The sequence below is a fragment of the Perca flavescens genome, chromosome 4, assembly GCF_004354835.1.
Source record: "Perca flavescens isolate YP-PL-M2 chromosome 4, PFLA_1.0, whole genome shotgun sequence".
Taxonomy (NCBI): Eukaryota; Metazoa; Chordata; class Actinopteri; order Perciformes; family Percidae; genus Perca; species Perca flavescens.
The window spans coordinates 18,615,584-18,628,882 of record NC_041334.1 but is presented as its reverse complement, the minus strand read 5'-3'; the positions used below and the strand labels follow the sequence as shown (position 1 = coordinate 18,628,882).

Below are 13,299 nucleotides of genomic sequence, written 5' to 3'. Positions count from 1 at the left end.
GAACAAACGTCTTTTCTCTGCACTTCAATTGTGGCTGTTCAGTCCACAGAGAAAATACTCAGCAAAGACTTAAAAGCATAAAGAGATGGTTTATGTGTAGAAATATAAACAATGAGAAATCTTGATCTCACAATAAGCGTGCTCACAACTGTCACCCTCAGAGCCAGACTACATTTTCAGTAAATGGGTTACGACATCTCTTGGTCTATGCTGCAGGATACCTTTTCTGTACCTGTGAATTGTGAACATTTTTATTTTTCAGCAAGAAACACATTAGGCTACTGTACAGCGGGCTAATGTTGTGTTTGAATCAAAAGAAACTGAAGTTTTTAAAGGTGCACTAATCACTATCTTTTATAACAACGGATGAAATGACTTTGTGTAATGTGAACACGCCAGAACCTCAAAGAGAACTGTTGGCTGGGGAGTTGTATTGTGGGTAAAGTAGGCAAGGAAGGCCCACAAGGAGGAAAAAGAATGCATGGAGTAAAACGGATGATATCTGTGATTCTTTGGTTTTTAAACTCGGCCATTGTGAGTCCAACAATGTCAAAGAAGTGCAATGGTAAATCAGTGTTGTACTCTTTTAAAGTATTGGATTTTCTCTCCTAAATGTAGGAGTTGTGATGCTGATCAAATGGTGAACAAAAACAGTGAACAGCTATTCTTCTCTACTAAACTGACCCTTTTCACATTTTAAATCCGTTTTCATGCTAAGATGAAAACGAAAAACTTTCAACAACTTCAAACAAAGTTTCATAAATTACACTCCATCATCTCACACTGCATAACTTATATAAAACAGCCCCCACTATGTAACCCATGATGATTGCAAATGGTTTAGTATCCTGAAATCTGTTTGCCAATCACCAGTCTAGTGACCATTTATCATGAGCAGGAATGTTTTAAACATAGAGGGTTTGATGTCCTCCCTCATCTGGTAAGAATCAGTCTGCAGGCATTATCCATTACCCATCAGTAAAACATGCTTTAATATTGCAATTCAAGATAGATACAGTGTAGATTCATTGGGGAATGAAGGCAGATGTCACTTCTTTGTTAAATCATAGAATGCAGTGAATTCCATCTTAACAATCATATAGATAGAAAGATAGAGAAATAGATAATATATAGAGAGAAAGGAAAGAACATAGCAATCAAGAAAAAGAGGTAAAGGTAGTCAGGTGGACATGGGCCACAGGTGTCCTCCTCTGAACAATTACAGAGCACAAATAGCTGGTGAAGCAGTGGGCCTGAGAGGCTACAAGAAAAATAACAAACGAAAGCGCTAATAGAAAAATGGCGATGTCTGAATCAATGGGAATATGAAAAATCACAGGTATAAACAGGGAAGTATACAAGTCAGCCCATCAGTCTGACAGACTATAGACCCAGAGAGATAGTGTGGGTGTGGATAAATGAGTTCAGATGAAAGACAGTAGCATTGATTGTGTTTGAGCAGTCGTGACTCACTTCATTATCCAAAACACAAACCCCACCACAGCTTAGCATGCATGAATCCTGTTAATCCGACCTGTTGTGGTGATGCAGAGAAATTGCACAGAGACGAAAGACAGATTGACTGCAGTGTTGACCACACCATCAGGCTGGTTGCTGTGTGAAGCAGCTGCTGGAAGCCCTCCAAAAAACAGAGAAATTATTTTCACTCTGGGAACCTCTTAAGCTTTGAGCTGCAGAGCAAATAAATACCACGCAAAATCCTTTCTTAAATTCATACGCAAACACAGTCAAGTCAGGAGTAGAATGAGGTATTAGCATATATACACACTGCCATAAGTCTCACTGAAATGATGAATAGAAAGCTTTATGGCAGAGTTTTAAAACTCATCTGTCAACAGTAAATGGAGCCAAAAAAGCAGGTGCTTAAACTAAGCAATTACGCATTTGAACGGTGATGCTACTGCACTTCAATGCATATGATTATTTCTGAAAGTTGTTTGTTTATGGCATCCTTGACATATTTGCTGGTACAATAAGCCTTTAAAGTAAATTAGCATACAGAAAATATAAACGAGTGATTTAAATGTTCACCAGTTTTCTTCACTGAATACAAATACATTTAATTGAACTGTAATATCACACAGGGCTTTAAATGATCCAATTACATCACTTTTATTGAAAAAACTGACTTTGCCATATATTTTTTTCCTACGATATATATTCTTATGTGAACCATTCTTTGTTGAACTTTAATGCTTTACAAACACCAAAGCAAGTATAAGAGCTGTCACTACTGTTCTGAAGTGATTTTGGAGAGGGAAATGAAGTAGTCAAATACACAGTTTGACTGACATGACACCATTGTATTCAAATAATACTATCAATCCAGGCTAAAGTCAATGATATTAATACACATGCATAGCCTGGTTGACACCAGACCCTTCTCAGTTGTAACTGAGAGTGGGTCTGGGAAAGGTTAATTGACAGCTCATTTCCAAAGGGGCGTCACCAACGGATGACGCTCAAATGCCTCTGGGCGCATTGGATAGTCCAACCAATCAGACCAACGATCCGGGTAGCCGTCATGTTAAATGTAAACAAAAAGCTGCTCGCTGTCGCTGGCTATCGTTGTCGCGTAAAGCCCGTCTCAACGGTTGTGAGTGGTGTAAAGCCCGCCTCAGCGGTTGTGATTGGTGCCTCGATTTTGGGGACATTAGAAATGGGTTTGAATGGGCTCTTCACCAGACTGACTTGCAGAGCAAATCTCAAATTTGCCGGAAGTTTGTCAGGGTTTACACTAGCAACAAACTCTCTGTGTCAAAGAACACTTAAATCAGTGTAAATTACATTATATCAGACATAGAGTTCTGTTGTAGTGCTACGTTTCCAGCTTCGGGGCTCCGAGCCAAGTTGGGACAGACCCCTTATTTCTTAAGGCTAACTATATTAGCTTTAGCCCGGCTGGTAGCAGCTTTATGGCAACTCTGTGGTGAAAAATGGACGGGAGACGGCGTGATAACGTTGCATTAATCAGGTGATATATTTTTTTCTTTGCAGCGAACATAAAACACTGACCGCTGTAGGTTCACTACCCATGGAAAAGCATGCGCATCACTGTGTCTGCTGCAGCTGCCGCTTATGCAGCGGTGTAGTCTATGTGGCGCGCAGGTATACGCAACACGTACACACCCTAGGAAAGGTAAAGGGTTTCTGTATACCCACTTACAGAGGTAGGAGTATGTAACGATCGTTTTGGGACAGAACTTTTACACTTCATAAATTCACACTTCTGTTGTAAATCACGGAGGAACAACAACAGAGTTCTCTGTGCAAATTTGAAATGAACTAATGTGATCACTATAGACTACAAAACGAAAGCGAACTCAAACTACACTCTTTCCGTGTTTTCGTAAGCCTGCCTCTGAAGCTACCGCCGCTTCGAGTGACACTGCAGCAGACGTTAACGTTATGTTAGTCTCGCATAGCCAGACCTTCCTCTACAGAGCTGCGTAGGAGGGTCTGGTGAGTCCACACAGAAATCCAGGATGGGAGAAAAACATGCTCTGGTTTATAGGCATTTCTTTAAACACAACACAATCGTCTTCGGCGGCGCTGAGCGCTGCACGGAGCAACGGCGCCTCTGCTATATAGCCTCAGGAAGGAACTTGTTTCGGTGGAACGTGAACATTCAAAGGTTGTTTTAGTCGTGTAACAGAAAACTCACATTGGACAGATAGTCTAGCTAGCTGTCTGGATTTACCCTGCAGATATCTGAGGACCAGTTAACCATAGTCCTCATAAATCCATCGGAGTTTAAAATTACAACACAAAGAAAGAGGAAGGTAACGGACATCCCACCGAATGAGAAACATTTCAAGCGCCACTGGAGCAATCCTGGAAATGGAACGTTGTGGATATAGACTAAGGTCACAGAAACTACAGAAAATGAGCCAGATGAGGCTGATGCTATATGCATTAACGTTACAAAATACGCATGGGGTAACGCTCTGGGAAAAAGGAAGGCCTAAATGTGTGAATATGTACACAACATGAAGATTTATACCACTATACCTTACGTGTTGATTTTACTTTATTGCCAAATGTAGTGATACCTGTACAATGAAAAAAAGATACCACTTTTCCCATTTATTGCCCTTAAGAAAATAGCAATATTATCATAGTTCAGTGTTTTAATTAAAACTCTAATGAGCGCAGTGAATGGTCCAAGGACTCCAGGGCTGATTTAAGACAAAGTAATAAATGACATACAGTAATGAATATTATCAATTATAGAGTTCCTGGCTGACAAAATCATTCACCTCAATGGGCTCAAATGTGACAAATGTCCTCCTGTAACAGCTCAAGATTGGATTTGATGTTGGAGCCATTAAAGTTGAATGCAAATGAATGGCCCCCATACACATGGACACAATGCTATGCTGATAGAGGGCAATGTGACAACAGGAGGATGTAAAAGCCTAACTGGGTCTCCCCTGTTATGACCTAGTTACTGTATAATGGTTTACATCATTGTCTGCAACACACACACATACACACACACAAAAGTATTTAACATACGCAAGACTAGATTGTGCTCGGAGGAAGGCAGGCTGAACAAGTTCCACAAAAACATCTAAATAAATTATATTGTGTTGAAACGGTGAGTTGATTAACTGATCAGTCAAATGACGAATTTGAAGAATTTGCAACAATTCTAATAAAGTACTGGACAAATAAAAATGTTGAGCCAATGTTGGCATTAAAGGAAAAGTGAGGGGATCACCTGAGTAATAAGTATTCATCTTCGGGTCACCACATATATTATAATATCATATAATTTAATGAACCAAAGTGGTGAGCTGATTGATCGACAGACAGACATTTCCATTTCGGAAGGTCTGAACCTGATTGGCTTTAAAAGTCACAAACACAAAAACAATTTCAATCTTCTTCAGTGCCAACGCAGGAACTGACCATTCCTCTGACCATTCCTCTGACCCTGAACAGTGACTGTCCAATCATAGCTTTACAACCATAACTAGGCACAGCAAGCCTATCAACCAAGCAGAACAATGCAGCAAAGGTATGTCTTTGCCAACTGGATGTAGTGATCACAACCTAGTGGCTGTAGTAAGGAAAACAAAGGTCCCAAAAGCTGGACCACAAATCATTATTAAGAAAGCATATAAATACTTCAATGAGAACGATTTTATAGAAGATGTTAGAAATATTTGCTGGGATAGTGTGTTGAAGCAGGATGATCCAGATGACGCTGTTGAGGCTTTTAATAAGTTGTTTGCAGAGATGGTGGATAAGCATGCACCTGTGAAAAAGAGAACTGTTAGAAATGTCAGATCGTTTTGGATTGATGAGGAATTGAAGGATTGTATGGCACAGAGAGATTAAGCAAGTTTACCGCAAGCTAAGAAATTATGTGACTAAGTTAAATAAAAATAAAAAGATGTATTATGAAAATGCAATCGTTGTTTTTCTTTCAGTGATGTATTGAATATTGTTTTTTGGTGGTTGTTTTTAATGTAATGATGCGCAGCAATGTATAGCTGCACAAGCTGTGGGTGGACTCCAGGAAGAATAGCTTTCAACATGCTAAAGCGGTGTGCATAGGACTGTAGCAAGACCAATATACGAAGATGAAAAGATACAAAAATGAAAGAACATACAAATCAAAGAAACTGGTACAGTAGGAGGTACCTGGGTGTGAACACAGTGACAAATCAGCTAAGGGTCAGTGACCACACACCCACACCCGCACACCCACACACACACACACACACACACACACACACACACACACACACACACACACACACACACACACACAGACAAGATGATGTAAGGTACGATGTTGTGATGACATTTAGATGATATTTTCACGGAGAAACCTTTTTTGGCTTGAAAGCTACATGCATGCTTTGAACCTGATTGACTTTAAAAGTCACAAACACAAAAACAATTTCAATCTTCTACTTTGAGATTTGATAAGGACAGTGTGGGTTTCGGACATCCTCTATTCAACACGTAGTGCAAGTTGTTACATTTCTTTCACTGGTGAAGGAATTTATTCAATGGACTATATTTAAAAGTCTTCGCTCTGTCAAATTCTCACAGCCTTAATTGGCAGTTATGTGCAGTTATTCTATAAAGGAAGTAAATGTTTTCAGATTTATATATAAACACACACACACACACACACACACACACACACACACACACACACACACACACACACATATTGTACATATAATTGACATTTCTAACAGAAACAATTACACAAACTTTACATTCCTCTGTCTAGGGGTATTTTACCTTCCGTATGACTTGGTAATCCTAAAACTGATTTGATCATATCATTACATCCAATTTTCTTTGGCTATTATTATACCTCATTTATAAAAGCTCCGTCACTAATCTTATTCTGGGGCTTTAATTTCCAACTCAATTAGATCAGAGTGTATGACTGAGTACTTAAAATTCTTAAGCAGCGGAATTGAGACATTTTTGGCTGTGTCCAACTTCCTCCCTGGCGAGATATGTGTTTGAGATGCGGGAACTACCTTATCTAAATACCTACATCCATTTGGCATTTGTATTTAAGATTGTTTTTTTTTTCAAAGCCTTGTCTTATCCCTTCTCTGCTATGATGCTTGAATTCTTTTAAACTCAGTTCAAATCTGTTCAAAAACATTTTCTCCTTTTTCAACTTTCTCTTAGCTGTTCCAAATGCTGCACTTTGTTTGTCATCTTAGAGTTTCCTATGTTCTTTTCTTAACTGATGAAAATTACAGAATCTGGTCCTTATTTTGAGGATCTTTGCCACAATGAGAAACTGTGGCCTTTTCCCCAAGACTGAAAGAAGGAATTGCACAAATAAAGGCCGGAGCCAGAGAGACGTATAAACAAACAATCTACTTCAACTGGTCCGATTGGGCCTTTGAATTAATCTGTCTGGTGCGTGATGAGGACAAAGCTGCAGGTAAACACTGCACTATATGAGCAGTCACAGCTGTGATTTCACATCAGAGAGAGAATTATTTCACTTACCTGCAAAGTCAAAAAGGTGTTATTTAAGTCCAGCAGCCGATCAGCTTGATTATGGTTAGCAGACAGAGTTTGATTAGTTCAAAACAAGAGTAGAAACTTACTTCGCTCACAAATCATTGCCTTCTATTTAGACTGTGTTTTTCTACCTGCTGCTCATCTTCCTCTAGACAGTTACTGAACAAAAGAATGTATCACATCATCTTGGAGTATTTGCTCAGATTTTGGTTTTCTTACAGGAATACACCCGCAAATCCCCTCAAACAGGTCTTTGATACAAAGGGTGTGTAGAGGTGCTTTGAAAGCCCTCACCATCTGTGAATCGAAACCACCACCATTTCAACAGGAAAGTGAAAAGTGCTTGGCTTTCAGAACAGCACCAGCTGATAATTCCACCTGCTCAATAAGCAATCTATCCTTTGAGTATTGATTATTTACAGCCAAAAGTAGAAGGGACTACTGAATGTATTGTATGTTCACTGGGGAGATAAACGTCCACATTAAAGAGAACAACCTAGAGTGACTGATACTGTACAGGTAATTACATTTACTATTATATAGGAACAGCCCATGAATAACGTCCATATTGGGCAATTCCGCACTTTACGCTTAATGTTCAGTGCCAACACAGGAACTGACCATTCCTCTGACCCTGAAGAGTGACTGTCCAATCATAGCTTAGCAACCATAACTAGGCACGGCAGGCCTGTAAACTTTTGCATTTCTCAACATGCCGAACCGGTGTGCACAGGACTATAGTAAGACCAATATACAAAGAATTTGGAAGGTGCAATCTTTTGTAACCATAAAAAAGGGTTACTAGCATATACACTGTGCAGTCCTTCCTCAATGTGTGAAAGCCTATCCTGGAAGCTAACAGAGCAGCTCGGTCCCTTATTTGATTTGGGATTATACTCCAGCAACCCCCGTCAGTGTTACCTGAGATAGAAATATGTTTGCCAAACACATCAGTTTTTCCTCATCCTAAAAGTCTTTTCTCTTTTAAAAAACAAAAATTTATCAGTACCAATAAAAAGTAAAACTTTGTATTATACTAGGAGGACCCACTAGTTTTACACTGCAACATAATGCCGAACAATGCCGTTTCTTTATTTACATGTCCTCTACATGGATTATGGAGTATCTGTCTTTTAACACAAAATCATGCAACCACCATATTGATATTTAGGACTATTAAAACAAGTTGTTAAAATATTAAACATTTAAGTCAGTTGTAATAGCACATGAATTAGCTAACTAACTATAGCTAATGAAATATACCAGCAATGTTAATTATTTCAGCCAAAATTAATGGTCGCCGGCTATAAATAGCAAAAGCAAATAGCAAACCATCAAGTACTGTAACCACAGCTCAGGAGACAGAAATTAAAGGTGTGGAGGTCGGTGTGGTGGATGGGCATTTAACAAGTCTGACTTTTTTAGCAGGGGGCTGGATCTCAACTCATGTCACAGACATGCAATAAATGTTTGCATTTTAATTAACCAGGATTTTTCCCTAACCTGAACCATTCCATACTGTAGTTGCCACAATTCGAAAATGTTAACATTGTATGTATATGCCGCGGTTTTGCAGAATCCAACATTGATATTTCTTACCTGGCGATAGAGTTGAATATGAAAGTTTATTTTGTAGTTCGTTGCAGACAGTGCACAAATGAGGAGTGTCGCAGATAGACTTTTTAAGCTTTACATCAACAACCAATACTGAATGGACTCATCACTCCGTTCACCTTTAGAAGACTTAATGACATTAAATAAAGAAAGTCACAAAATCTTATCATCTGTCTCTTTGCATACTCTATATATCTGCAGATAAATACTTTAATGTCCATTGTAAAGCCAGAGAAGAAATGATAAAGGGCCTCTTTTGAGTTCTTATAGCTTAGATATTTCTTATGAAGTAGATAATCTAATTCAGTTTTATAACAGTGTTCATATCAGGCATTCATATCCTTGCGCTCTCCTTTGAGTTATTATATTAAATCTGTTGGAGATCATTTTCTATCAGTCAAGAACAGAGTTGTCTAAATGAAATAAAACAATTGTCCTCAATAGCCATCATTAAAATTCACACTGCATACTTGTTACTGAGGAGCAGACACAAGGAATTAGACTTTTGGAGAGTGTAGGAGCCATTATGTGATTAAATTACCATTCATAATTTTGCTATCTGGTGTTTTTAGCCTGGATGGTTTCCTGGATAAACAGGCCGCATCTGAGAGCTATGCGTGTTCTCTATTGTGCCATTATTTATTCAAATAGAGTGTTTTTAGACAGTACTTTGAGTATCATTTTGGTGCAGGACAGATATCTTTAGACTGCCACATTGTACCTTTATATTATGCCTTTGATGATTTTAATAGTTGACTGCATGTGTGGTATTGATTATGTTATATTGCTATGCAGCTGCAGAGAAGAAACTTCTGACCCTTTCTTAGAATCAGAGAGATTGGGCCAAGTATTGAAGTGAAGTATTGAGTCCAGGAAACTTGTTTTAGCTCAGCTGTTTTTTATGAGGAAAAACTAATATCCTTTTCATTTCTTTTGTTAACATCTTAAAGGACTCAATCAAGGTTTTGACGCAATTCAGGTTGAGGAGTATTTCAGTTTCAGATGGAAGTCGTTTCTTTTTGTAAATGACATTAAATCAAACAAAATCTCAAAGCCGTCTAAACTCAGCTGATGTATTTCTTCCTGCATAGTTTAAAAAACAACTCACCTTGAGGAAAATGAGCTGAGGTGTATTCAGTTAAGACAGGGTCATAAAACTCTCCAAGCCCCGTGCTGATCAATGCATTCTTGGTTTATAACTCACAAGCCCTGATAACAAAGACTGCGGCGGACATCCAAATTGATGGGGTTGGTTGGTCTAGTTGGGGAGAAAAGACCTTCGTCAAAAAAGTTGATTCAAATGTCACCCATGCAGATAAATCACATCTAACACGCCAAACCGCCACTTGTCTCGGTTCTCTTGTGAGCCAGTGATTTGTAGTGGGCATTTTTGTCAGCTCATACCTATGTGGGTTATAGTTTGTCTAAGCTCGGAGACGTCTTGTTGTCTCAACTACAGCTTTATGTCTTTTTCAGTTAAGCCATCCAGATATCATGTTCATCTTTTGGTGATTGAAGTCAAAATACACTTGAATAGCTGAGATAACAGGGAGCTTGTTTAGTGTGCACAGTTTTTAGGGTCCAATCAATGCCTTACATCAAAGCATTGTAAGTAAGCAACTTGCCTACGTATACAGTGAATACATAAATAACAAAGCAGTTGTTTGATATTAAATTCCACATCCAGCTGCTGCCCCATGATTAGAAACAAATACATTGGTAACAGTGACACAGTATGTTGCTTGAAGACACATTACCACTTAGGAGATATGCAAATGACTAATCAGGACTGCTTCAAGGTCAGACACTCAAGCAATTTACATTTAACATGGCCACTGGCAAAACAAATCAATTTCCCAACCTCAGCCTCTTTCAGAGCTCCACATCCAATCAGGTGAGCACAGTAGCCATGTGTGTATTACCGACATATTGACTCACTGGGGGGTATTGAGAGGTTACATCCTCCCACGCTCTTGAATGCATTCTCTGTACGGCGAATCAAATGCAAAAGAAGTGACAGATATGGAGCAATAGATGAATAACTAAAACCCCCACAGAAATGGGTGCCAGGCAACAGATGCTGATAACTGCCTCAGATTAGGTCCTAGATTGTCGTCGCCTCGTGCCAAGACTCTGATGCTATATTTACCGCTCCCTCTCCATCCCTTCTCTGATCGACTCTGTGCCACCATGGTGTGTTCTCTTCACATTATGTCTGGCATCTAGAATGAAGTGTCAGGTGTGCAACAGCAATGAAATATTCATTCTGAATGCCAGAATACTTTCACTTAAGCAGGGAATGATATGGCACAAGTAGGAGAGATTGAAGTTTTAAAGTATATTCATTCAAAGCTTGATAGGAGCCCCAGATGATAGGGGTTAAGGCTTTTGCTGTTTTTAAGGACACTTTTGGAAATATTCTTCATCAATAAAGCAGCTATTTTGAAAATCAGAGTGTACTTTTTTCATGATGCTCCATCGGTGCTGTTCTAAATGTGATTGTTCTGTTTAGACTTGGATTTAGGAACTCACTGAAAGCCAGGGCATCTTTAGAAAAATTAGCTATGGACTTCACAAAAACACCCAAGTCAGCAATTTTTCATGTGAAAAAGTACAAAAGAACAAAAAGAAGTTGTGCTAACACAACAACATTTTGACTTGTAGGTCTTTCTTTTGAACATGATTTGTCAGACTGCAGGGTTTCAGCATTAAGATATTTTGTTATCCGTATTAATAATATAAATTATTTGTGAGAAATACACAAAACAGTGGTGGAGAAAATATTCAGTTAAAAAAAGCAATGATGCAATATAAAAATACTCCATTATAAGGTAAGGTCCTGCATGAAAAATGTCACTTAAGTTAGGTAAAAGTATGAAATAGCAAAATGTACCCAGTATACGAAAAGTATTCATATTGCATGAGTGAGTGTTATATTATATTATTATCATTACTAATGCATTAATGTGTAAGTAGCATTTTCCTGTTGTAGTTGGATGAGGTGGAGAACATTTTCAATAGTATATTATTAAATAAATAGTATAAGAGTAACATGAAATAGAAATACACTCAATAAAGTACCTCAAATATGTACGAAAGTAGTTGTTGAGTAAATGTTAGTAACTTTGCACCACCGTAACCAAACCAATTTTTGATATTCCTTATTACAAAGACGTTTTTTGCCAATCCATTCTCCACCAACCTCAAACAATATTCTGGTTTTATCAATTTTAAGCCACTAACCTTTGTACCAACATTTTCCAGGACTAAACCAAAGCAAATGGAAAACTTAATGCTGTAAATTGTTGGAAAAAAAAGACAAGGACATAGGACAAAGACTCTGAAGACAGAGATCTCCACAGCAGCCAGGCAGCATGCTGAACAGAGCAGCTTAATTGAAGATCCTGAAATAGAGACTTTCCATTAGGGCTGAAGAGGCTCCCTGCACCAGCAGCCTATCAGGAGCGACAATTTGACTCTGACTTTGCTCTTTGCATACCCTCAAGATAGCAGAAAAAAGGGACCCGGTTATCAAATAAGCACAAAGATGCTGCATAGCCATAGGTAGGAGGCTCTCTGTTGTGCAAACTGTGCCAATTTAACGCTGACACAAGGTGGTATGTCTTGTAACTTCAAACAAAATTGCTGTCCTACACACCAAAGTGCACTCATTTCTTTGCTCTCTTCCAAAAGCAAGATTGCAGGGTTGCATTTTAAATCACCGTTTCTGGGTATTTGGCTGACGATCATATCTAACATGACTTGCGAGTTGCATCAGTAGAATAATCTTTATTGCCAACATTACATGCAACCGGTAACCGTAAAAGTGCTGAACTGTCCATTACGCTCATCCATGGAGAAAAGCCTGCATTTCCTGTAGTATTCTCTGCACGTACAGTATACTGGGTGACAAAACCACTTTGGTTACTGTAACTTTGATTTGCGTTGTGTGAGCATTGCACTCTACTGGCAGCTATTATGTATTACAGGCCTTAACAACCTTTCATTTTCAGGTCTACAACACAGTTAATACCTCATCTGATTTTTGTCACATGGCATCTGGAGTTAGACCTCCATAGTCAACTTTGTGTTGTTCCTGAGTGCTGCTAAAAGAGAGGTGTAGAATGTCTGTTTCTGTGTTACCGTAATACCTACAACTGTTCTGAGAGCTGCCAGAGCTCCATCTCCACTCTGTAAACCTTTTGATTTCCCAGGTGAACTGAAAAAACCCACTGACATTTTCCATTCCCGTAGCTCTGCAGACTAGGCTACTCTGGCTCATACAGTGACTATGCCACCAGATGGCACTCAATATTACAGTAATCCCACAAATCCAGGGATCAATGCAAGGGATGCTTTTGCTGGAATAATTAATAATGTTTGAATAATTCATATAAATGGTCAACAGATGGTTTGTATGGTGACATTTATAACATTGAATACTTATTTATTGGTCGCTGTGAGATAGAATGACCTATGGAGTTTTGTTGTATTGCAGTGTAATGCCTCACTTTTCTGCATACAGTTGCATGCTATGTATAGTTAGTTTTATTTTATTTTTTATTTCTTGTTTGTTAGTTTGCAAATGTTTGGACAGATGTTGTGTGCATGTTTTAAAACAGAATTACATCAAATGTTCATATCAGT

The 13,299-nt window shown here is 38.6% G+C and overlaps 1 protein-coding gene across 1 annotated transcript in view; it reads right to left on the bottom strand.

Moving 5' to 3' along the window:
• Positions 1-13,299, bottom strand: part of LOC114554578 (potassium voltage-gated channel subfamily D member 3) — a 143,952-nt gene that overhangs the window by 84,814 nt on the left and 45,839 nt on the right. The gene's annotated exons all lie outside the window — the stretch shown is intronic.